The sequence below is a fragment of the Sapajus apella genome, unplaced genomic scaffold, assembly GCF_009761245.1.
Source record: "Sapajus apella isolate SASKATOON/1434 unplaced genomic scaffold, GSC_monkey_1.0 scaffold8, whole genome shotgun sequence".
Taxonomy (NCBI): Eukaryota; Metazoa; Chordata; class Mammalia; order Primates; family Cebidae; genus Sapajus; species Sapajus apella.
In genome coordinates, this window is record NW_022436948.1 from 12,465,143 (window position 1) to 12,492,100 (window position 26,958).

At 46.6% G+C, this 26,958-nt stretch overlaps 1 pseudogene; it reads right to left on the bottom strand.

The window, feature by feature from the left end:
- Positions 1-21,713: 21,713 nt before the first annotated feature.
- LOC116550867 lies at positions 21,714-23,845 on the bottom strand (annotated as a pseudogene).
- Between the last annotated feature and the right edge of the window lie 3,113 nt (positions 23,846-26,958).

Sequence of the window (26,958 nt, forward strand, 5' to 3'; positions counted from 1 at the left end):
CTTATGTTTTAGTGGCGGCGGCAGAGAATGCCCAGTGAATCACTGAACACAGTATCTAGCGTCTGGAACGATGGTGAATGTGTGATGGAGAGGACCATGCATGGTTTGCAAGTTGGACTACATCCAGTCCCAGGTGATTTTCTTGGGGTCTGCAGTAGGAGATTCTGTGAAAGCCCCTCCTTTTCCTCTGTTCCGGCATTACTGGTAGATCCCCAGGTGGCTGGACTCTCGGGGTGGGAGGTGGGGAGCCCCTGGAAGGAACTGGGGCGGTCGCTCTGGCTGTGCTAGATAAGCACTGATCCACAGAGCTTTTCAACATCCCCAAGGCGCTTGGGGGTGTCCACTGAGTGGCAGTTTCTTCTCCTCTGTCAATGGGCTGCACCCCCAACTCATAGTCTCATGACTTGCCCTGGCTTGGGGATGCCTCCACTCTGCCTGGGCCTCCCAGTACATGCAGTGGGGAGGGCACCATTCCTCTCAGCACTGTCCCGTCCAATACCCAGGGACCTGGGCACATTCACACATGCCTCCTAACTCATTCCCACAGGTAGCTTAGGGGCATCTAGGCAAAGGAAGCTCCAGAATCCACCTTACTCAAGACTCGGGGACATTCCTGTTTTCCAAATGAACATCACTCACATTGTCTAAGAAACAGCCTCACCTCAAAGAACGTTGGTTCAAATGAAGGCAACACTACCAAATATGATATTCTAATGCTCAGGCTTTGACTTATCCACATATCAAAAAGAGATTCAGCCAGGTGCAGTGGCTAACACCTGTAATCCAAGCAGTTTGGGAGGCCAAGGCGAGAGGATTGCTTGAGCCCAGGAGTTCAAGACCAGCATGGACAATGTGGCAAAGCCTCGTCTCTCAAAAAAAAAAAAAAAAAAATTAGCTGGGCTTGGCGCCTGTAGTCCCTGCTACTCGGGAGCCTTAGGCAGGAGGATCACCCGAGCCCTGGAGTTTGAGGCTGCAGTGAGCCATGACCGTACCGCTACATTCCAGCCTGGGTGGTAGAGTGAGACCCTGCCTACCCCTCTGCCAAAACAAAAAAAAAAGAGACACATTCATTTACTTTTTATTCCTCAACAAACACTTATTAAGCACTCCTTAGATGTCAGGCATTGTTCTAGACACTTGAGATACATCAGTGAGCAAAGCATTGTTGCTAAACTTAAACTTCAATCTACTGTAGGACTCTTTTTCCTTCCTTCCGTTATTTCTTTCTTTTTAAAATTAAAACAGGGGTCTTGCTATGTTGCCCAAGCTGACCTTGAACTCCTGTGCTCAAGCAATCCTCCCACATCAGCCTCCCAGGTAGCTAGAACTTCACATGCGCATTGCCCAGCCTAGCTCTCAAGAGCTTGATAATTATCTGCAAGTACAATGTATCACATAAAAGGAAGTGAGATGGATCACTGGGCAGATTTGATTTACTAAAAACATCATGCACTTCCTGACCTAGATTCGTTTTTTCAGCCTAAAGGGTGTGTCTTTTACCAAGTAGCTGGGAACTGCTGTACGTTTCTTCACAGCACTCGGAAACAATAACCATTAAATCGCTTTTGCTATCTAAGTCAAATTATATCAGGCTCCATGCCCAACTTTCCAGGGTTTTGTGGTTGGACAAAGCCTGGGAAAGGTGTGAAGGGCTGGCTGGGCTGGCCTTGAATCTGCCGTGAGCATAGCTGAGATGCTCAGTGTTAAAAGACGCCCGCTGAATGAAGAGACCCCTCCAGACAGGCTTTGTGTGAGCAACATGGCTGTTTATTCATCGGGGTGCGGCAGGCTGAGTCTGAAAGAGGAGTCAGCGGAGGGTGGTGGGCTAGGAGTTGGTTTTATAGGTTTGGGCAGTTTTTGCAAGCTGGGAGCTGGTGGTAGGGTCTGGAGTCACGAGGTTGACCAAGGTCAGTTACAAAGTCCAACTGCCTTATCAATTGGGGCAGCAAAAAAGAGCAATAGAGAATGTCTCAAAGTTAATTAGGTGCCCAAAGGCTGATCATTTCCTGCCCTTTTCATGGTCTTCCAGTTACTTCAGATTTTCCAGGAACTTACCTGGATTGTCCATGCAGGTCACAGAGGTATGGCGTGCATGGCACCGTCAGTCAGCCTAAGAGACCTTACACTCAGCAGTTTATCCAAAGGGGGTGGAGCTGCTATTCGAGGCTCCCTACTCCTGGAATCTTTTGAGGTCCCAGGCATCTGGGTCCCCCTCGCCTATGGCTACACAAGGCTCCATGCCCAACTTTCCAGGGTCCTAGGGTTGGACCAATAACGTGCGGAGGGATGGCTCTCCCTGGAGAACCCTCCCGACCAGCCTCCCTGCCTGCTGGCCCACTCCCTTCCTTCTGGATGAGCCTTCCAACCTTGGAGCCTACGGCAGGGAAACTCCTATCTGGAGGTGACAATGGGGAAGGAGACAGGATCTTTTTTGCAGGGAGTTCTCAGATGTGTACGGGCTACCCACCCACAAGCATTTCCCCCAAACGGTAGCAGTGTAGTCTCACTCTGTTGCCCAGGCTGGAGTGCAGTGGTGCAATTTTGTCTCACTGCAACCTCCACCCCCTGGGCTCAAGCAATTCTCCTGCCTCAGCCTCCTGAGTAGCTGGGATTACAGGTGTGCACCACCATGCCCAGCTAATTTTTGTATTTTTAGTAGAGATGGTGTTTCACCACGTTGGCCAGGCTGGTCTCGAACTCCTGACCTCAAGTGATCTGCCCATCTCAGCCTCCCAAAGTGCTGGGATTACAGATGCGAGCCACCGCTCTCGATCATCTTACATTTCTAAGACATTTGTCAAAAGCCAGAAAACAGTATTGGCATCTTAATATTAACTAAACTTCAGGTTTTATTTGGATTTCAACAGTTTTCACATTAATTTCCTTTTTTTTTTCTGTTCCAGGAAACAACCTGGGGCCCTGTATGCAAAGTCACCCCCAAATTTTGCAAAAGGAGCTGAGAAACCAAAGAACGTGGCAGACAAATCCAGTTTGTCAGAAAAGGGTAGTTTATTAGGCAACCTACAGACAGGAGCTTGGTCTTGGGCACAAGATGGGTATTATCTCCCACTGTTACCCCCAGACCCTGGGCTTGTATGCCGCAGGGAAAGGGGCTGTGTACTCTGCAGGGAGGTGACCTTCCAGGAAAAGACGAGAATGTGATTTATGTGTGTCACAGCCTGTAAACTGTGTGATAACATCAAGCTTGTTTTGACCTAGGGGCAGGATTTACCGTAAGTACATACTCTTATGCAAGGAGCGATAGAGTAGAAATGTTTACAGGCATTTCTGGAACTGGGTTAGTCAGAAGCCAACACGGCAGATCAGCATCCAAGTTGGAGTTGTGTTAGCTCACAACCACATTGTGTCACCTTGCCTTCTTTTTGAAGTGGCAGATAGAAACTTACAAATAGGGTGGTGTTCATTATATGTAAGCTTGTCGGTGCTATGGAATTTAGACTCTCTTTTGACTTTAGTTTGCTCATTTAAAAAAATAAAATAAAAAAGTCAAGCAACTGGATTTGTCCTTTAAAAGCAAGAGCTTGCTAAAGGGGTAAAATTTTTACTTTCTCTTATTTTATTTTTTGAGACAAAGTTTTGCTCTTGTTGCCCAGGCTGGAGTGCAATGGTGTGATCTCGGCTCACTGCACCCTCTGCCTCCTGGGTTCAAGCAATTCTCTTGCCTCAGCCTCCCAAGTAGCTGAGGTTACAGGCATGTGCCATCATGCCCTGCTAATATTTGTATTTCTATTAGAGATGGGGTTCCACCATGTTGATCAGGCTGGTCTCGAACCTGACCTCAGGTGATCAGCTGGCCTCGGCCTGTCAAAGTGCTGGGATTGCAGGTGTGAGACAGCACACCCATACAATTACATATAATTTCACATATGTTAAAAACTTATCAAGACCAGGTGTGGTGGCGAAACTCCATCTCAAAAAACAAAAACGAAACAAAGCAAAAACCTTATTAAAATGTATATTTAAAACATGCACAGCATAATATATACCAGTTATACCTCAATTAAGCTGTAAAAAAATGGACAAAAACTATATGCAGACACCTTAAAAATAAGGTTGCAAAACGCTCAGTTTCTGATTGCTGCAGTAGCAGTCCATCTGTATACCCAGATGTGACCTCTTAGAGAACCTTAGTAAGAAATTTAACCTAGGAATGTCCCACCCTTAATCTGAATTGGAAATTCTGGTATTTCCTCCCATGGAAATCAGTTCAGGACCCATACGTAAAACTGATGCCTATTCAATGCTGGTGGCTCTGACCCCCAAGTAGTTCAAGGCCTAGAGAAATGCTAGTGTCACTTTGGGCTTGGAGAGGCCAACAACCCAGTGATGTCATAAACTACCTGAGGCTCACCTGCCGCAGGCTGAAGGTCACTGGTACTGTTAAGAAAAGAAGGTAAGCCAAGGGGCAGGTGTCATACTCCAGTCCTGTGTTGAAGGATTTTTAAAACAAAGTATCATGCTGGGCGCGGTGGCTCACACCTGTATCCCAGCACTTTGGGAGGCTGAAGTGGGAGGATCACTTCAGGTCAGGAGTTTGAAACCAGCCTGGCCAACATAGTGAAACCCTGTCTCTACCACAAATACAAAAATTAGCCAGCCATGGTGGCAGGCACCTGCAATCCCAGCTACTCAGGAGGCTGAGGCTGTAAAATCGCTTGAACACAGGAAGCTAAGGTTGCAGTGAGCCGAGATCACACCATCGCACTCCAGCCTGGGCAGCAGAGTGAGACTCCATCTCAAAAACAAAACAAACCAAAAGCAAAACGAAAAGAACAAACATCACAGAATCAAATATTTAGGTAATGGGAAAATAAATCCCAACTCACAGCTCCAAAATCCAAAGAGCTCTGAAAATCACAAACTTTTCCTTAACTCCTGACTTGAATTAATATCAAGCTAGATACAGTCCTTAATTCTTCCATTAAATGGGAAATGGGTATACCTTCCCTAGAAAATTATAAGTGGTTTGATTATAGGGTGCTGCCCACAACGTGCTGAGCATGCTATCTAATATCACCTGTACCATATTGCCTTTCTACAACGCCAAATTAGGCTGGGTGCTCACGCCTGTAATCCCAGCACTTTGGGAGGCCAAGGTGGGAAGATTTATTGAGGCCAGGAGTTTAAGACCAGCCTGGGCAATATAGTGAGACCCCTTCCCGTCTTAAAAACAAGCCAAAAAAAACAAATCACGAAACATTTCTGGCTCCTGAGCTTCCCAGATAAGAGGATGTAGACAGGTGCTGATAACCACACACATCTAGTGAACACCTGTACTTGAGATGTTGTCTTGGGAAAAGCTCTCAACCCACTTGTGAAGAAGAGAGCAGTATCCTCTTCTCGCCTGGGAGGAAAACTGAAGCTCAGAGGCCTTGTGTTAGAGGCCAAGTTAGAAACCACAGAACCCACCCTAGCTAGTTTAAGCAGAAAACAAATTTATGGAAGGTCAGGTCACTGGTAGCAGAATCCTTGGAAGAACCAGGAATCCGGCTTCAGGGCCTCAAGGCCAGGAAAGGTGCTGAGGTTTCCTTCAGGGAGCTCTAGTGAGCACATTCTTTCTCCACAACCTCACTGGTACCAAGGATATTAAACAGGGTAATATTTGCCCATGAAACTGCTCCCCCCTCAAGATATCTCACTGTTGCTTGATTTGCATTTTGCGACTGTGAGTTTGGCCATCCATTGCTTTAACAACACTTGAATCTCTTTTTCTATAATCACATCTTTTGTCTCCCACCCCTCTTTTTTTTTGTCTTACTCTGTTGCCCAGTTTGGGGTGCAGTGGCATGATCACAGCTCACTGCAGCCTCAACTTCCCAGGCTCAAGCTGCCCCCCGACCTCAGCCTCCCAAGTAGCTGAGACTATAGGTGGGGGTCACCATGCCCAACAAATTAAAAAACATGCAGAGAGACGAGGGTCTCACTAAGTTACCCTGGCTGGTCTTAAACTCCTGGGCTCAAGCCATCCTCCTGCCTCGGCCTCCTAAAATGCCGGAATGACAGGCGTGAGCTACCACGTCTGGCTGTTACCCTTTTTTGAGTGGGTTATTGTCTCCTCTAAAAATTGAGTCATGTATTTGTGCTCCCTCCCTGGGCATTTGATGCTGGTGACCAGTCCCTGCTCCAGGCGCCCCACAGGGCAGGACCCACCCTCCTGGAAGCAGTTCCACTAACCTGGGGAAAGCCCAGATGGCAAAGGAAGGCGTTGATTGCAGCCTGGGAGGGCCGGAAGCACTCAGGTAAACCTGGCTTGGACTACCTGAAGCCATCATCAGAGAGGCTTGGGAAGCTGGGCTCAGTCACGAGGCTGGGTTGGAACTAATGGGAAAAGGGTGGTTAGAGGAGATTTCCCTTCTCAGTCCTGCCGTTTGGCTACCCTACACTCAATCCAGTCTCAGCAGCTTCGCGCTCAGCTTGTAACTTGTATCCAACCCACTTAGTGAGAATAACCAGCGGGTTCATGTGATGCTTGCTGCTATGCGGTTTATGTGAGAAGACACTTTTACCAGTGGTTAAAGTCCTTCGAATTCTTCACCTTTGACAGAGAAGACAAAGGACCTGTGGTTATTATGTGATAACCACACAGTATCAAAGCTTACTTAGCTAAGTGTGAAAGTAACAATAAGCACCGCGAACATCAAGGAAGCTCAGGAAACTCTTCCTCGAAGCCTTTTAATGACATTCAGCGCTGCATAAAAATCAGATTCCTCTCAGCTCGTATGCACAGGATGCCCAGAAAGAAGACTCTGCGGAATGGATTTTCTTGGTATATTCTAAGTTTCATAGAAGAGGTTCTTGATTAGTTATTGAAAGGGAAGAGGGCCTTTCACTGAGATCCAGGGTGGCCTAGGTGCACCCTGTTTCTTTCTGGAAACAAGTACATAGGTAAACAGCTCAACTGACTTCTCATTAATAAATGTTTATAGAGAATTGATAAGGCAGCTGGGTGTGGTGGCTGATACCTGAAATATCAGCACTTTGGAAGGCTGAGGTGGGCAGATCACTTGAGGTCAGGAGTTTGAGACTAGCCTGGACAACATGGTGAAACCCTGTCTCTACTAAAAATACAAAAATTAGCCGGGTGTGGTGGCAGGCGCCTGTAGTCCCAGGTACTTGGGAGGCTGAGGCAGGAGATGCGCTTGAACCCAGGAGGCAGAGGTTGCAGTGAGCTGAGATTGCACCATTGCACTCCAGCCTAGGTGGCAAGAGTGAAACTCTGTCTCAAAAAAACAACAAACAAAAAAACTTAGGACAGTAAGCTGGGCATGGTGGCTTACACCTGTAATCCTAGCACTTTGAGAAGCCGAGGCAGGAGGATTGCTTGAGGTCAGGAGTTGAGACCAGTCTGGGCAATGTAGTGAGACCCCTGTCTCTACAAGAAAAAAAAAAATAACCAGGTATGATGGTGCACACCTGCATCCCAGCAACTTTGGAGGCTGAGGCACGTGAATCACTTGAGCCCAGGAGGCAGAGGTTGCAGTGAGCTGAGATCATGCCACTGCACTTCAGCTTGGGTGACAGAGCAAGACTCTGTCTCAAAGAAAAAGGAAAAAAAAAATTGATGCTGAGGGAAAAAAACCAGTCACAAAGGACCACATATTGAATGGTTCCATTAATATGGAATGTTCAGTAAAGGCACATCCAGAGAGACAAAAGGTACATCGGTGGTTGTCAGAGGCTGGGGGCAGGGGCGACGGAGTAGGTATGACTGAGTAACGGGCTTCTTTTCGGGGAAGTGAAAGTATTTTGGAACTAGATACATGTGATGGCTGCATACCAGTGTGAATGTACCAAATGCCTCTGAACTGTACACTTTAAAATGGTTAATTTATGTTATGTGAATTTTACCTTGATCATTTAAAAAAAACACGCAAAAATGACATCAGGCCCTGCCGCCTTGCTCAATTCACCTTCCTTCCCTTCATGGATTTGTTACTGTCTTGTATTGCAAACAAGGACAACTGCGCTTCAGTTTGCTGATCTCTGGAAAGGCAACCCTGATGCTTGCTGGCGGGTGAACCCCCGGGCAGGTTTCCTGTGTCCTCCTCAGAGCCTGGGTCACGTGGTGCTTTCTGTGGCCCACTGCCTCTGCCTCTTGAATCAACTTTGTGACTAAAGCACCGTGCACTGTGCTTTGCATGGTCCCGACTGTCTGGTTTGTCGGGGACTTGGGGGCTTTTCCAGATGCGGGACTTTCAGTGCTGGACCTGGGAAAGTCCGGGGTAAACCAGATGAGTCAGCGGCCCTGCCTCTTGCTCTAAATAAGTAAGGCGTGCAGAGGTCAACGCTACAGCTCTCTCCGTCTAGGGGATCTTCCCTCACTGTGAGTGCAGAGAAGGGGGCGCCCGTGTGCCCTGTGCCGGGTGCTGTGTGCCGGGAGAGGAGGCTGGATCTGAAGGTGGGTGGAGCCGGGACAATACTAGATTAGGGACTGCCAGCAGTTTCTCCTTCTGCTTTGTTAGTTTTTGAGATGGCATCTTGCTCTGTCACCCAGGCTGTGCCATCTCAGCTCACTGCAGCCTCAACCTCCCAGTCTTAAGTGATCCTCCCACCGCAGCCTCCTGAGTAGCTGGGACTACAGGAACGCACCACCAGGCACAGCTAATTTTTTTGTATTTTTTGGTAGAGCCAGGGTTGCCCAGGCTTGTCTCAAGCTCCTGGGCTCAAGAGTTCCACCTGCCTCGGCCTCCCAAAGTGCTGGGATTACAGGCGTGAGCCATCACAGCTCAGCCCAGTTTCTCCTTTTGGAATAAAAGCTGGAATTTTCTTTGAGGTCCTTTTTGGCGTCAAGGGCTAACGTCATGAGTGGCCTCTTAGATGACATAGATGACCAACAACTGGTGATGACCAGCAACCTAAAAATGATGCTGATGGTGGTGGCGGGCGCTTGGCAAGATGATTTTGGCTGAGCAAGGGCCTGGGCTTAGCTGCATCTGTGAGTGAAATTAGGGGATGCCTCAACCTGGGTTATGTAAAGGGACCAACACATCTATTTTTTTTTTTTTTTCAAGAGATGGGGTCTCGCTATGTTGCCCAGGCTGGAATGCAGTGGCTATTCACAGGTGCGTTCCCACTACTGAACAGCATGGGAGTTTTGACCTGCTCCATTTCCGACCTGGGCCAGTTCACCCCTTCTTGTGGTCTTGGTGGGGGACTTGGTGGTCCCCCGCTCCTGGGAGGTCATCATATTGATGTTGAACTTAGTGCAGACACCCAATCGGCATAGCGCACTACAGCCCAGAACTCCTGGACTCAAGCGATCCTCCAGCCTCAGCCTCCCAAGTAGCTGGGACTACAGGCACACGCCACCACACCCGGTTATCTATTTTTATTTTATTTTATTCTATTTTTTTTATTTTTTATTTTTTAGACAGAGTCTCACTCTTGTTACCCAGGCTGGAGTGCAATGGCGAGATCTTGGCTCACTGCAACCTCCGCCTCCTGGGTTCAGGCAATTCTCCTGCCTCAGCCTCCTGAGTAGCTGGGATTACAGGCACACGCCACCAACCCCAGCTAATTTTGTATTTTTAGTAGAGATGGGGGTTTCTCCATGTTGGACCAACAAATCTACAGAGATGCCATGGAGACTCTGAGAAGAGTGACTGGGCCTCTCTGCTCTTTCTTTTTTCTTTTCCTTTTCTTTTTTCTTTTTTTTGAGACAGAGTCTCTCTGTTGCCCAGGCAGGGGTGCAGTGACATAACCTCGGCTCACTGAAACCTCCCGCTCCTGGGCTCAAGCAATTCTCCTGCCTCAGCCTCCTGAGTAGCTGGGATTACAGGTGCCCGCCACCACGCCCGCTAATTTTTTTGTATTTTTGGTAGAGTCAGGGTTTCACCATGTTGGCCAGGCTGGTCTCAAACTCCTGACCTCAGGTCATCCACTTGTCTTGGCCTCCCAAAGTGCTGGGATTACAGGCATGAGCTACCGCACCTGGCCTCTGCTCTTTCTTGGAAATTCAGTGTCACTGGAGGATGTCTGATGGATTGAGGGGTGGGGAGAGCTTGGCTGGGGCTGATAAAAGATCTGTAGGGGCCAAGGTTCCCACAAGGCTGGATGCCTGGAGGGGTTAGGGCCAAGGGAAGCCTGAACAGAGGGCTGGGGCAGAAGTCACTTGGGAAGAGTGTTATCTGAGTCAACCTGTGAAGGACATAGCCCTGCCAATGCCTGATGAGGTGCCTTCCAGAAAGTGGCTGCTATGATTCAAAAGTGGGCCCCTAGACTGGGCGTGGTGGCTCACGCCTGAATCCCAGCACGTAGCACTTTGGGAGGTTGAGGCCAGTGGATCACTTGAGCCAGGAGTTTGAGACCAGCCTGGGCAACGTGGCTAAACCCTGTATTTAAAAAAAAAAATTGGCTGGTTGTGATGGCGCATGCCGGTAGCTCCAGCTACTCAGGAGGCTAAGGTGGGAGGATTGCTTGAGCCCAGAAGGGTGACACTGCAGTGAGCTGCGATTATGTCACTGCACTCCAGCCTGGGTAACAGAGTGAGACCTTGTTTCAAAAAAAAAAAAAAAAAAAAAGAAACTGGGCCCCTAATATAGTGCTTCTAATCACCCCAAAAAGTGGCAACAACCCAAATGTCCATCAACTTATAATTAGATACACAGCATGTGACATATCCAAACCGTGGAAATTCTTTGGCAATAAAGGAAAGAGGCACTGATACATGCTACGACACGGGTCAACCTCAAAAATGTGATGCCGAACGAAAGACGTCAGTCACAAAGGTCATGTATTGTATGATCCTCTTTATATAAAATAATTTATATATAAATTAATGGACACCAGGGGCTGGCAGGCAGGGGAGATGGGGAGTGACTGCTAATGGTATAAAACATCCAGCTCACAGATGCTCTGCTTAATTTTGAGGTCACAGCTTCCTCCAGCATCCTCTGGGGTCTTGCTGTCTCTGTGGCCCCATCATCCATGGGTTTTGTTTATGCTTTAAGACCAGCTCTGTGTGGAGGAGTCCCTGAAGCCAGGGGATGATGGGGGAAGAAACCAGGCCAACCCGGCCAGAGGCAGGACAAAGCAGACCAAGGGCTCCCAGCAACCGGAAGAGTACTCTTTGACCAAATGTGGATTTCCGGGAGCACAGACCCAGCTGCTGCCCCAGGCGCTGGCTTCCTGTCTTGTCAAGCCTCTGCTATCCTGTTGTGTGAGTCAGAGCAAGTCCCAGCGGCGTGGGAGGCCTGAAGACAGCCCAGCCAGCGTTCTCAGCTCCGCCGCACGTTAGAGACACAAGGCATGTTTAAAGACTGGTGTGGTGGAGAATACAACTTCCGACTCTCTGAAGGTTTGATGGTTGAGTCTATGAAATACACTGACAGTGGACAGATTAACAGGAGAAAAACCATTTTATTTATGTGCATACACACAGAAGTCACACCAAATATGAGGCTCAAAAGGCCAGATGATTGAGGTTTATACAGCATTCTGTTTGTGGGTTTTTTGTTTTTGTTTTTGTTTTTTTGAGACGGAGTCTTGCTCTGTCGCCCAGGCTGGAGTGTGGTGGTGCAAACTCGGCTCACTGCAATCTGTGCCTCACAGGCTCAAGTGATTCTCCTGTCTCTGCCTCCTGAGTAGCTGGGATTACTAGCTACTGTGGTGGGAGGTGACACACATCAGTAAGAGCATGGTCAGCAGACCTGCTCTGCAGAGAATCAGCATTGAAGCTAATAGAGATATCTCAAAGCAGCCCTCTGCCTGGTATAGACATTTTTTACTGATGTAGATTTCCTTTGTAAATGCGAATTTTCTTTACAAAAGGACAGCTTTTCAGCTACTCCATGCCTGCAGTTTCTCAAAATAACCAGCTCAGGCAGGGGGCAGTGGCTGACGCCTGTAATCCCAGCATTTTGGGAGGCTGAGGTAGGCGGATCACGGGGTCAAGTGACCAAGACCATCCTGGCCAACATGGTGAAACCCTGTCTCTACCAATAATACGAAAATTTTCAAGGCATGGTGGGAGGCTGAGGCAGGAGAATCGCTTGAACCCAGGAGGCGGAGGTTGCAGTGAGCTGTGATAATGCCGCTGCACTCCCGTCTGGTGACAGAGCGAGACTCCGTCTAAAAAAAATAATAATATTTTTTAAAAAAGCTCAAAATATGCCAAGGAAGTATTTGTTGGCACATTCTGATGTCCTATGGCCATATTTTGGGTGGTTTGTCCTGAGTCCCAACATTAGCAATGTTCAGGCCTATCCCCAGCATCTACAAGTCAGTTAGGGTGGGAGGTGGGCCCCAGGCCTGGACCATGCTGCTAGGGTGACAGCCCCTCTTCTAAAGCAATTTAACACAATAGAGCAAAGAACATGCAGCCAAAAAGGGGGAAGAAAAGCATTGCAGAGACGTGTCAAGCAGTTAATTTACACAAATATTGTTCTTTTCTAGGATTTTTTGATGTTCATATTTGATTCCCCCATTTTTTTTTTTTTGAGATGGAGTTTCGCTCTTGTTGCCCAGGCTGGCGTGTAATGGTGCAATCTTGGCTCACCGAAACCTCCGTCTCCCAGGTTCAAGCGCTTCTCCTGTCTCAGCTTCCTGAGTAGCTGGGATTACATGCATGCACCACCATGCCTGGCTAATTTTTGCATTTTTAGTAGAGACGGGGTTTCTCCATGTTGGTCAGGCTGGTCTTAAACTCCTGACCTCCGGTGATCTGCCCTCTTCGGCCTCCCAAAGTGTTGGGATTACAGGCATGAGCCACTGCACCTGGCCTGGATCCCTGTTTGAATGTTCATATTCGATCCCTTTTTGAGATTTGTAGCCTATAACCTTATTTTCTCGTTTTACATAAAGATTCCCTTTTGTATCTAATTTTGTATTTTTCTTTTTATTTTTTTGAGGTGGAGTCTCGCTCTGTTGGCCAGTCTGGAGTGCAGTGGTGTGATCTAGGCTCACTGCAACCTCTGCCTCCTGGGTACAAGAGATTTTCCTTTCTCAGCCTCCCAAGTAGCTGGGATTACAGGCGAGCACCACCACGCCTGGCTAAGTTTTGTATTTTTAGTAGAGACAGGGTTTCACCATCTTGGTCAGGCTGGTCTTGAATGCCTGACCTTGTGGTCCACCCACCTCAGCCTCCCAAAGTGCTGGGATTACAGGCATGAGCCACCACACCTACCAGTATTCTGTTTTTTTTTTTTTTTTTTTTGAGGTAGAGTCTTGTGCTGTCACCTAGGCCGGAGTTCAGTGACATGATCTCGGCTCACTGCAGCCTCAACTCCCACAGCTCAATTGATCCTCCCACCTCAGCCTCTTGAATTGCTGGGACTCCAGGCATACACCACATTGCCTAGCTGATTTCTTTGTTTTTGTAGAGACAGAGCCTCACTAGGTTGCCCAGGCTGGTCTTGAACTCATGGGCTCAGCACTCTTCCCGCTTTGGCCTCCCAAAGTGCTAGAATTGTAGACATAAGCCACTGCATCTGGCTATATTCTTTTTCTTAAAGAAGGGGTCTCAATGTTGTATATGCTTTAGGCCACAAAACTGAGCTCTGTCCCTCAACTAAAGGCTCACTGAAGTTCAGGTTAAGGATTTTGGAACGAGTCCTTCATGGTAATGCATCAGTACTCCCATAACATCTCTGTGTCTCATGCTTAGTGCCCCCTTGGTTATAATGGGAACAGCTGGATCTGTCCATTGTGAAGTGTTGAGATTCACTTGGGGTAGCTGGCAAAATATTAGAGAAATATTAATGAAAGTTATAGATTATAGTCTTAAACCTTTTGGAAGGCTCAAAGGTTTTATGGGGACAGGTTGAAGGCAGCGGGTCCATTATGTTAGCGAAGGGACAGGGACAATAAGAGGCTTTCCCGGTTTAAGTCTGTTTACCCCACATCCCTTTGTCTCGACTCTGCTTACTCCTGTCAACTTTGTGCTGCATGGTCCTCTCCAGCGCGGTCAAAGGGGAATTACCTGTTAATGGTGTTTGCTCTGGGCCCTGAACCTAAAGATTTTATCATTTGTAAAACCACTCTTTTAACCATGTTCATTATCGCCAGGTGTGTTGACTTGGAACCTCTGCTGTGAAATCTTTATGGGATAAAAGTGTGGCTGGACAGGGAGTCTCGATCAATGGGCTGCATTTCGCCCTCTGAAAGCAGCCAGTGACTATCCCTAGCCCACTTGAATCACTGTAATGGTGTGAGAGCGCATTCATTCATCCGTTGTTGAGTCAGGGTCTGCAGGCCAGACCTCTGCAGGTGGTGACTGATGCCTCAGTAAAGGTACATTCTCTTATTGCAATTAGTAAGCAATTGTACAGTAGGATATTGTCACTGTGCAAATCTGTTCCCCAACAACTTTTCACTGAATGGTTTAACATCCATTGATGAGCCTCTCCTGAATCACTGATTCCAGGGGGAGTTGGAAAATGCCAAGTTGATGATTCTTTCCTTAATTTTGCCTCTATTGGTTGGAATTCCTGTATGAAAAGAGCTTCCCCTCATTGATTTCACAAGTGATTTCCATGTCAACAACCACAGTTTAGAAGCACTGATTTAGCCCAGCAGCCTTATTCACAAGTGGGAAATACTGACGTTCAGATGGGTAAAAAGATGTGCTCAAAATCACACAGTAACTAGCAATAAGACTGCTTTTTAATATCAGAAGAATCTTTATCTGGATATTTTAGAATAACTGGAAGAGTGGAATCAGAATGTCCCTAGCACAAAGAAATGACACATACTTGAGGTCATGGGTATCTAGTTACCCTGATTTGATCATTACACATTGCATGCTTATATCAAAATATCACATGTACCCCACAAATATGTACAACTATTATGTATCCATAAAAATAAAATAAATTATTAAAAAACAACCTTTATCTTGAAACAACTTTAATATACCACAGCAGTGAATACGAACTTCTTTTAGAATATCTGTCAACATTTCCTAGAACAGGACACAGCTTGGAATGACAGCCAGGGTGTGGGAAATGCTGGAAGGCTTGCCATTTCAGCCGGAATCTAAATTCTGTCACCACTCTTCCCTGCGGACACTTACCACGGGTCTGGAATTTCTGGCTAACAAAATAAGACAAAGCAGAAACATGAGGTATAATGATCAGAAATAAGAACACAAAATTATAACTATTTGTCTGAAATCTGATATTCTTTCAAAATGGCAGTTTTCGAATCTTTCAGTCTCCGAATCCTTTACCCCCTTAAAATTTACTGAGGACAAGGAATTTTGTTTATGTGGGTATATATATATATATATATAATATTTGAAATTAAGACTGAGAAAAATTTAACTGGCTGAGCATGGTGGCTCATGCCTGTAATCTCAGCACTTTGGGAGGCCGAGGCGGGTGGATCATCTGAGGTCAGGAGTTTGACACCAGCTTGGCCAACATGGTGAAACTCATGTCGCCCAGGCTGGAGTGCAATGGCACGCTCTCAGCTCACCGCAACTTCCACCTCTTGGCTTCAAGCAATTATCATGCCTCAGCCTCCCAAGTAGTTGGCATTACAGGTGTGCATCACCACACCTGACTAATTTTTGTATTTTTAAGTAGAGACAGCGTTTCACCATGTTAGTCAGGCTGGTCTTGAATCCCAGATCTTGTGATTCACCCACCTCAGCCTCCCAAAGTGCTGGGATTACAGGTGTGAGCCACCGCACCTGGCTGAAACCCTGTCTTACTAAAAATACAAAAAATTAGCTGGATGTGATGGCACCTGCCTGTAATCCTACCTACTCGGGAGGCTGAGGCAGGAGAATCACTTGAACTCAGGAGGCAGAAGTTGCAGTGAGCTGAGATCGCACCATTGCACTCCAGCCTGGGCAACAGAATGAGACCCCAAAAAAAAAAAAAAAAAAAAAAAAAAAAAAAGTAACAAACCAATTACATGTTAACACAAACCACATATTTTTCATGAAAAATATATTTTCCAAAACAAAAAAGTATTCATTGATAAACTTGCTATTTATTGATTTTGAGACAGAGTTTCGCTCTTGTCGCCCAGGCTGGAGTGCAGTGGTACGATCTCACCTCACTGCAACCTCTGTCTCCTGGATTCAAGTGATTCTCCTGCCTCAGCCTCCCAAGCAGCTGGGATTATAAGCCTAAGCCACAATGCTAGGCTAATTTTTTGTATTTTTAGTAGAGATGGGGTTTTACCATGTCGGCCAGGCTGGTCACAAACTCCCAACCTCAAGTGATCCACCTGCCTCAGCCTTTCAAATTGGTGGGATTACAGGGGTGACCAACCATGCCTGGCTAAAATTACTATTCTTTAAAAAGGGATTTAAAAATCTTCTTTGATTTTTGTCCTAATAGAAGGAAGTTGGCTTCTTACATCTGCTCTGCTTTGCACAGGTGCAATATCATACATGCGGCCTCTGGAAAAATCCCACCGCACATCCCACTGAAAGAATGAGAGTGAAAACAACAACTCATTTCTTGGTATTGTTATGAAAACAGTTTTGACCTTTAATACGCACTGAAAGGAGTTCTGGATACTTTGAGAACTACTGTTCTGAAACACTTAGGTGCAATTAAAAGCTTTGCCATGGCCGGGCATGGTGGCTCATGCCTGTAATCACAGCACTTTGGGAGGCCAAGGTGGGCAGGCCTGAGGCCAGGAGTTCAAGACCAGCCTGGCCAACATGGCAAAACCCTCTCTCTACTAAAAATCCAAAAATTAGCCGGGTGTGGTGGCGCAGCTGTAATTCCAGCTACTTGGGAGGCTGAGTCTCTAAATTGCTTGAATCTGGGAGGCACAGTTTGCAGTGAGCCAGGATGGTGCCACTGCACTACAGCCTGGGCAATAGAGCAAGACTCTGTTTCAAAACAAACAAATAAACAAAACAGCTTTGCCAGTATCCATGAGCTTGGGAAAGTGATTGGATAAATGTCAAATGTATGAAAATGAATTGCTGGGCTGGGCACAGTGGCTCACGCCTGTAATCCCAGCACTTTAGGAGGCTGAGGCAGGTGGATCATGAGGTCAAGAGTTCGAGAGCAGCCTGACCAACATGGTGAAACCCCTTCTCTACTAAAAATGAAAAAATTAGCCAGGTATGATGGCGTGTGCCTGTAATCCCAGCTACTCAGGAGGCTGACGCAGGAGAATCGCTTGAACTCGAGAGGTGCAGTTTGCAGTGAGCCGAGATCATGCCACTGCACTGCACTCTGGGCAACAGAGCAAGACTCTATCTCAAAAAATAAAAAAGAATTGCTTTACTGTATAGTAACGTCTCTGGAATGTCCCAGGCTCCACTCAGTGTGTGTGTATATACTGTATCACCTTTACAGAGAATCTCAAATGTCAACAATCCAGATGTCCCTTAGCTTGTGTTACTGGGAGTCCAGGCTTTTTAAGGGCTTCTTCTCTTCAGCCATTCCTTTGAAGGGCTCCTGGATGAGGAGAGAAGGGCAGATGGGAAGCCTAGGCAGAGGAGGGCTCGCACATGCTCAGAGATGCACCTGCTGCAACCAGCCCTACTGTTGGCCGTGCCATGCCTTCTTGGCTTTGTTGCTGTTGGTGATGCCTTCTCTGTGCTGCTGACCCTGCTGCTGACTGCTCCAGTTCTCTGGCCAGGCCTTTCAGACAGGGTCTCCGCAGTTCTTCCAGCACTGCCTTGATAGTCCCATCGTTCCTAGGCACTGGAGAAGCAAGTGAATGATAGACGTTAGGCCAAGGGGTGATTAGGTGGTGTATGTCCTTACAGTCTCCACATTCTGCCACCCTTCCTATCACCAGCCAGCCTCTGCATTCATGAGACATTTATCAAAAGGCGCTGTGTTTTCTCTTCCTCCAGTTAAGCTTCCTTGCAAGAAGGGAGCTGTACAGATGGGTTTCTGGATGTCATATGAGTCAGGAGGTGACTGGTCATCTGTGTCTGTGAACTTGCACAGTTAGGGACCATCAGAAGGGCACCACATTCAGGGCAGGTGAGCACACAGTGGCTCACTATGAGTCTCATCTCAGACCTGTCGAAATACTGCGATGACTGCGGTCACTGCCATGGGGATGAGAAATTTTTAAGAGAATGGAAAAAAAAATCCCAGAAAAACTGGCCAAGGTGGAGAAGGCAGAGAAGGTGGCTGTACTAGGTAAAAAGAAGGGGAGTTGTCCAGGTGCGGTGGCTCATGCCTGTAATCCCAGCACTTTGGGAGGCCGAGGCGGGCAGATCATGAGGTCAAGAGATCAAGACCATCCTGGCCAACATGGTGAAACCCCGTCTTTACTAAAAATACAAAAATTAGCCAGGTGTGGTAGCATGCTCCTAGAGTCAGTGGGCTGAGGCAGGAGAATCGCTTGAACCCGGGAGGTGGAGGTTGCAGTGAGCTGAGATTGTGCCACTCCATTCCAGCCTGGCAACAGAGTGAAACTTCGTCTCAAAAAAAAAAGAAAAGAAAGAAGGAGAGTAAATAAAGAAAAGGGCAGGTTGATCACAATGTGTTTGCTGGGAGAAAATGAGGGACCCAGAGGTGAGCAGAGAGGGGACTGGAGGAAGACAAGGTGGGAAGGAAGCTCCCTCCTTCACGTGCCTCCGGAAGCCCAGCGCTGATGCCCGGCTGACGCTGAGCATGAAGGGAGATGCCACTGTCACAGCACCAGCGGCTTCTTTGTGGCTAAATCCAAAGGGTGCATTTTAGCCCTTTCCTTCCAAAAGCGGTTGATATTTTCAGTGTCACTTAAATTTATATTAAAAAACTTATTACCTTTAAAAAAGATTATTATTAATTATCATTATTATTATTTGAGACAGAGTCTCGCTCTGTCACCCAGGCTGGAGTGTAGTGGTGTGATCTGGGTTCACTGCAACCTCCGCCTCCTGGCTTCAAGCCATTCACCTGCCTCAGCCTCTCGAGTAGCTGGGATTACAGGCACCTACCACCAGGGCCAGCTAATTTTTGTAATTTGGGGAGAGATGGGGTTTCACCATGTTGGCCAGGCTGTTCTCAAACTCCTGACGTCAGGTGATCCACCCACTTTGGCCTCCCAAAGTGTTGGGATTACAGGTGTGAGCCACCGTGTCTGGCAAAAGATTACTTTTAAAAGATTGTTTTCCTGTGTCTACTCAGGATTTTGTCTGTAATACTATTTTTCAAGTGTCCCCTGATTTTATCCTGCTTATAATCAAATGCTATCAAGTGTAGTTTTGTCTCAGCTCTGGAATTTTCTGTTTAAATGTTCTTCCTGCAATAAAATGTTTTTATATAATTAAGACCTCATTTATTGCCCAATTTTAAAAAATAGCTTTATTTAGGTATAATTTATATGCCACAAACTCCTCTATCTTAAGCGTATGCATCAATAACTCTCACTAACCTCTCAGAGTTGTATAAATACTACCACAATCTAGTTTAGAAAAATGTTCATTTAACTCTTCAAAAACACCTTAAATACAATTAGCATTAGAGAAAAAATATGTCTATTTAAAAAACCCTGCAATTTAAACTTTTTTTTTTTAGATGGAGTCTTGCCCTATCTCCCAGTCTGGCATGATCTTGGCTCACTGCAGCGCCTCCCAGGCTCAAGCGATTCTCCTGCCTCAGCCTCCTGAGTAGCTGGGATTATAGCTACGTGCCAGCATGCCCGACTAATTTTTGTATTTTTAGCAGAGATAGGGTTTCACCATGTTGGCCAGGCTGGTTTCGAACTCCTGACTTCAGGTGATCCGCCCCCTTCAGCCTCCCAAAGTGCTGGGATTACAGGTGTAAGCCACCACGCCCAGCCTGAATGTATTTTTTTTAATGGTGGTTTTTTTTTTTCTTTTTCTGTTAATTAAAACATTTATTTTGCTTTTTATACAGAACAACCTGAAGTCTGCATCAGGACTCGACAGTTACCCAGGGGTTTACCGTGTGTCCAACTCAACAGTGTGGTTCTGGGACTTGGGATCCACTCAAACACGGGCAGGAGTTTGAAGGGAAGATGGGGGCACAGCAGGAGTGTCGCTCAAACCTTTCTCAAAGAAAAGGCAATAGAGCGTCACCCAGGCGAGTTGGCTCACGCCGTGATCCCAGTGCTTTGGGAGATCGAGGCAGACGGATCACCTGAGGCAGGGAGTTTGAGACCAGCGTGACCAACATGGAGAAACCCCATCTCCACTAAAAACACAAAATTAGCCGGGTGTGGTGTCGCATGCCTGTAATCCCAGCTACTTGGGAGGCTGAGGCAGGAATCACTTAAATCTGGGAGGCGGAGTTTGCAGTGAGCCGAGATCACGCCATTGCACTCCAGCCTGGGAGACAAGAGCGAAACTCATCTCAAAAAAAAAAAAAAAAAAAAAAAAAAAAAAGAAAAAAAAAAAAAAAAAAGGCAATAAAAGGATTCTGAGCTGCTGAAAACCTGTGCAAATGGGGCTTCTAAAACAAACAGTGCACCGTGCGCTCTCAGGGAAGGGGGAGGAAAAGGATGTTGATAAATCAGGAGACATTTTCTTGAGGCAAGGGATGAGAAGGGAGGTTTTCTATTTTTAGTGCCCGCAGCCCCAGTACAGGATAATTAGAGAAGATCATGTCCAATCTTGAATCAACTGTTCAAAAAGAAGTGCTAATACCCAGTGACCAGACTCTGAACATATCATGCTGAGCATTCCTGAGTCCCTGTTCTATGCCCTACAGCATATTAAAAGATGGGGGTCTGGGGGTTGGGGAGGTCAGAGGGTAGTGGCTTTGTTGTGTGGAAGAAAAAACCGAGTTCACATTAAGCACTGAGAAAACCTGATGACTGGGATCACAGGTGCGTTGAGAGGTATCTGGTGGGGACCCAGAGGGGGAGGTCCAGAACATCCTCAGCTTGAGGTGCAACAGGTGTAGAAAGTCTGGGAGGAGGTGAGTATGAAAGTGATGGGAAACAGAACGCTCCCAGACCTAATTTTCATTGGATAGTTTTTAAAAAAGAAATCAAATATTGAGTGCCAGTCACGACAAATGCCATGCCTTTATGGTCACTTGGTAGCATAAAGAAAAATTGCCAAAGCATGTCCAGCTAAGCCATAGGTCTTGTTAGGAGGTGTTTGTGTGCATGGGAGAGGGTCAAGGGGCTTGGTACAGCTGACAATCCGACATGATTTCTACGGAAGCAGAAGGGGCAGAGTCCTGGTTTGCTGGCTTGCCGAGGGCTTGGCAGAGAAGAAGCAGAAGCTCCAAAGTGATTGCAGATTCTCTGTAACCGGCTTTGACCCATGGAAAGAGGAACCAGATTCTCGCTCTAGAGATAGTCGGGTGGGGGGCAAACCTAACTCATACCACCTGCATTAGTCCTGGTCATCCTCCAGGACCACCCCTATGATGGGCATCTCAGACCAGGCAGGGGAAGGGAGCTGATGAGGGAAGAAAGGATCATTTTTCATCTTTTAAGTCTTAATTTATATTTTAACCTCAAACATACTATCGGTGCCTCAGATATAACTTATTCTTGTCTTTAAAACCCCCTGAAACAAACTTATACTTTTTTTTGAGACGGAGTTTTACTCTTGTTGCCCAGGCTGAAGTACAATGGTGTGATCTTGGCTTACCCCAATCTCCGCCTCCTGGGTTCAAGCGATTCTCCTGCTTCAGCCTCCCAAGTAGCTGGGATTACAGGCATGCACCGCCATGCCTGGCTAATTTTATATAGAGATGGGGTTTACTCCCGTGCTGCTCTCAAACTCCCAACCTCAGGTGATCCGCCCACCACAGCCTCTCAAAGTGTTGGGATTACCGGTGTGGGCCACCGCGCCCGGCCCCAAAATTATACTTTTTATTTAGGCTTCCTCACTTTCTGGTAGTCATTTTCCCTCAGTCTCCAGTTTTACCCTGACTTAGAGTATACCAACTTCATCAGACCTTCTGTGCTCATGGACATGGGTCTTTTTAGAGGGAAGCCAATGGCTCAGCCTCAGATGAGCTGTGCCAATACACCCAATGCTCGTGACACCCCAAACAGGACCGTGTAGTAGGTCATCTCCGTCATGCCACAGTACTGGAGCAGCATTCCACTGTGACCATCTACATTGGGCCAAGGATTCTTGGCCTTACCCTGCTCTAAGAGGACATTGAGCATAATCTTGTACAGCTGAGCAACCAACTTAAACATGGGATCGTTAGACAGGTGTTTCAGAGCAAACGGTCACTGACGGGTATATCGTGGATCAGTTTCCTTAGCACTGCATGGCCATAGCCTGGAAAAACCCATCCCGGGTTGAGTGTGTTCCAGATGTGGTCTCGTAATTTCTCATCTGACACATCTTCACCAACTTCCTTCTGTAGCTGTGTTAGCCAGACAAGCACTTCCTGATTTGCCAGTCCCTGGAGAGGCCCTGCCAGCCTGTTCACAGCTGCTGCAAAGGACAGGTAAGGGTCTGAAAGGGCACTGCCCACCAAGTGGCTGGTATGGGCATTTACATTGCCACCCTCATGGTCACTGTGGATGGTGAGGTAGAGGTGCATGAGCTCAGTGAACTCACGTTAGGATAGCCCATCAGTATAGACCAACACGTTGGTGAATTTGTGGGGCCAGTCCAGCTTAGAGTCAATGGCCACAATACTGCCGCCTTCTCTGTAGAGATGTCGGTAGATCTTCGCTGCAACACACAGTAGCTTTGCCATTAGATCCATAGAGTCTTCATAAACCAACTCCCAGTACTTGGTTTGGCTGATACCTCTGCATATGCTCAGGCAAAGTTACTTTCACTGTTAAGGCTGTACCGGCTGCACTGAGCTGAGATGTGGGTGTAGATTGGTGGGAAAGTTGTTCAGCATGGTGACCACATGGGAAGGCAGAGCCGCCCGCTTTGCCCCCTGTTTTGAGAGTCCAGATACCTGTTCCTCTGTTAGAATCTGTCCAGTTACCAGCAGCCAAAATTAGCCCTTGGGCAGGGGTCCTTCCCCACCCTTAGCCTTGGGTGGCACTTTTTGGCCGTCAGGGATGCTAAAGCCTCGGAAACGGATGCTGTCATCAGGATCAAGAATTGATGTTTCACAGACTGCTCCCTGTGCGCCTCTGACGCCACCATGTGTCGTGCCCACAGTGATTGGGTCTAGCGCCGTCTTGCCATGTTGCTGCCTGAAGGGCTTGATTCTGGCCTGCTCCTTAGGAATCAGGTCAGCCGCCGTGTCTTTCAAATTCGTGGAGGAAGCACTGGTGTGCTGAGCAGCAAGAACAAGACAAGATGTATTCTTGGTTCCCAAGAGCTGGGCGGCCACAGTGAGTAAAGCCATGGCAGGCGGTCTCCAGGATCTGCTGGGGAGGGAAGAAGGGGAGAGAGCTGTGGCAGGAACAGAAGCCATGGACAGTGAACCAGGTTGAAAGGAAGTGGCTGGGGGAAAGGGTAGATGAACTGGTGGTGGCGCCCAGCCCGGGGACCTCCGTTTTTTTCTTTCAATGACACTAGCTTAAACCAAGCAATTTGAACTCCTATTTTAACAGATCAACTATTTGATCATTTACTGAACATCATGTGATAGTTAATGTTATGTGTCCATTTGACTAAGTTACGGTACCCAGGCATTTGGGCAGACCTTATTCTAGATGTTTCTGTGAAGGTGTTTTTTAGATGTGTCCTCATTTTTCTGAATGGTGGCTTGGACCAGGGCAGTAACAGTGGAGGTGGCAAAAGTGGTCAGATGGGAGGTATTCTGGTAGCACGGGTGAGATTTCCCGACAGATAGAACGTGGGGCAGGAGAGAGGCAGGAGTCAGAGGTGGCACAAGGTTTTTGACCTTAGCAACTGGAAGAAAGGAGCGGTCACTTACAGTGATGGGAAAGACTGAAGAGTGGGACCGTCTGATTTGGTTTCAAACCAACATCAGTACCTCTCATTTTATAATGGAAGACTTTTTGTGTGTGTGTGAAAAAAGTGAGTCTTGGCTGAATGCAGTGGCTCATGCCTGTAATTCCAGCACTTTGGGAAGCTGAGACAGGAGGATCACTTGAGCCCAGGAGTTCAAGACCAATCTGGGCAACATAGCAAGACCCTATTTCTCTGGAAAAAAAAAAAAAGTGTATGAAGCCCATGACCCTAGAATCCTCCAGATAGCACTTCAACCATGAACTGTGCTAGAAGCTGCATGCTTATCATCATTTCTCCTTACAATGTCCCCATGACACTGGTGTGACCATGAGCATGCCAATTTTATCTCTATTACTCTAATTATAATACTCACCAAGCACTTCTTGGGGTTTTAAGTGCAGAGACATAAAGTTATTTGGCCAAAGTCACACAGCCAGTAGGTGGCAGAGGTGGGCTTCGAATTGGGTTATACTGTGCCCTGGAGTCCCTACCCCTTCAAAACATTATTTTGTGCCTAATTGCAAATCTGAACTTTATACCACCTCCAAAAGAAATGCTTGATAATAATTCTGAATTATCCATTTCCACACTGTGGGAGGGTGAACTAAGTAATTTTTTTCATAGGGCAACTGTTTGCTTTTAAGCTCTACAAATAGAAAAAATAAGCATTTCCCCATTGAAGAGGAAGTGTAACTAGACACTCCATGCTTTGCTTAGTCAAGGGGAACATTTAATATGACAACCATTATACATTTGAGGAAGTGGGTCAAGAGGCCAACAGGCCAACAAAGAATCAGAGAAATGCATGCTTCTCCATAATCATTGTTTACAATGGAAGGAAAGTCCCCAAAGCAGTATACATTCTAAATTTCTACTTTGTCCAAGTCAAAGATCCTTGAACGTGGCAATGGGTAGATGTGCGCTCTGCAGGGCATGCAATACACGCGCACAGTTTGTAGGACAAACTCGGTCTTCCTTCTTTCAACTTCCTTTCCCTGAAATGACAAACAGCAACAGAACTAGGATAGGAAGACCCAGCTTTGGCTCATGTATTTATTCTTGATTATCACTGTCATAAAGACGTGAGTTACAGGAAGCTGGTACAAAGATGCTTATAGAAGGAAGCTTTTGGGTACAACCCCAGTTTAATTTCAGAGGAAAGCACATACACACAATACAAATGCTTTATTTTACCAACTTATCTCTTTAAAAAGAAAAACAAACTCACGCACTGTTTTCCATGCAGTTATGATTTTAATGAAATCAGATAAACTCTTCTTGCTCAGGGGGAGTATATACTTGAACTTCATAAGTAATCATTTCAGGTAAATTCTCCCAGTTTCTAAGCAACTGCTCACCTGGCAGCAGAGTCTGCTTGCTACTCCCCAAGGGGTCTGCTCAGCACACTGGCGCCTCCTGCCTTTTGCTTTTCTCTCTACTGGTTCAGTCAACTCTGGGTACAATCCCCAGTACTTCATTTTCCAAAGAGATAGTGGTGACAAGATTGGATGTTCAGAAAATCGGCACTTTACAGAAGATAAGGTGAACATAGCGTAGCTGGAGGGATATTTAACCTTTTACCTGTCGCTCTCTGCTTAGGAACAAAGGGAAAGGCAAATTTTTTTTTCCTTTTTTGTGATGGAGTCTCGCTCTGTCGCCAGGCTGGAGTGCAGTGGCACAATCTCGGCTCACTGCAACCTCTGTTCAAGTAGATTTTCCTGCCTCAGCCTCCTGAGTAGCTGGGATTACAGGTACATGCCACCACGCCCAGCTAATTTTTGTATTTTTAGTAGAGATGGGGTTTCACCATGTTGCTCAAGATGGTCTCGATCTCCTGACCTTGTGATCTGCCCACCTAGGCCTCCCAAAGTGCTGGGATTGCAGGTGTGAGCCACCACGCCTGGCCCGGAAAGGCAGCTTCTTGCCTGACTCAGCTTTCAGCTTAATTTTTTTCTTTGGGCAGAGCGAATTGGAGTTGCAACTTTTAAATTTTCCTTTCACATCATGCTCAACAACTAGAGATAATATTTGATAAACATTAACTAAATAGCTTTTGACCTATAAATCAGAATCCAAAGACTCCAGTTGAAGTGACACTTTGGGATTCCTTCCAGGCCCATCGCAAAGCCTCACCCCAAAACATGGACAACAGGAGCAGTGGAGGCACTAGGTCCTGTCTCCATGTGGCAAGAAGACACGTTCATCTGCAGACAGCTACAGTCATCCAAAGAAGAGAGAAGAAGCTCCATCTAGTTTGTTAAGAGATGCATTTCCAGGCTGGGTGTGGTGGCTCATGCCTGTAATCCCAGTACTTTGGGAGGCCGAGGCGGGTGGATCATTTGAGGCCAGGAGTTCTAGACCAGCCTGGCCAATATGGTAAATTCTTGCCCCTACTAAAAATCTAAAAGATTAGCCGGGCATGATGGTGTGCATCTATAGTCCCAGCTAGTTGAGAGGCTGAGGCAGGAGAATCACTTTGAACCTGGGAGGGGAGGTTGCAGTGAGCTGAGATTGCACCACTGCACTCCAGCCTGTGCAACAGAGGTGTGTTTTAAAATAAATAAGTAAATAAAAAGATTCATTTCCAGTGAAACTGAGCTTTTTATGTTGAAAAATTATTTATCAAAAGTTATGAAATATTTGTTTTGATCAATTGCATACTAATAATTGCAATAATAATCCAGATAAGCTTTTTCCTTTTTTTTTTCTTTTGAGACTGACTCTTACTCTGTCGCCCACGTTGCAGTGCAGTGGCTCAATCTTGGCTCACTGCAACCTCTGTCGCCTGGGTTCAAGCGATTCTCCTGATTCAGCCTCCCAAGTAGCTGGGATAACAGGCTCCTGCCATTGTGCCCGGCTAATTTTTGTATTTTGTAGAAATCCTGTGCCCGGCTAATTTTTGTATTTTTACAAAATACAAAAATTAGCCGGGCACAGGATTTCACCATGTTGGCCAGGCTGGTCTTGAACTCCTGGCCTCATGATCCACCTGCCTCACCCTCCCAAAATGCTGGGATTACAGGTATGAGCCACTGTGCCTGGCCAGCTTTTTTTCTTTTTAACATTTAGAGACTATGGTCATTAAAAAAAGAAATATATCTGCAAATCTTGGTGGCTTAAAAAAAAAAGAAAAAAAAATCAATTTATATACATTTTTGTTGCAAAGATATACAATAGATGACTAATAAATCTATCTC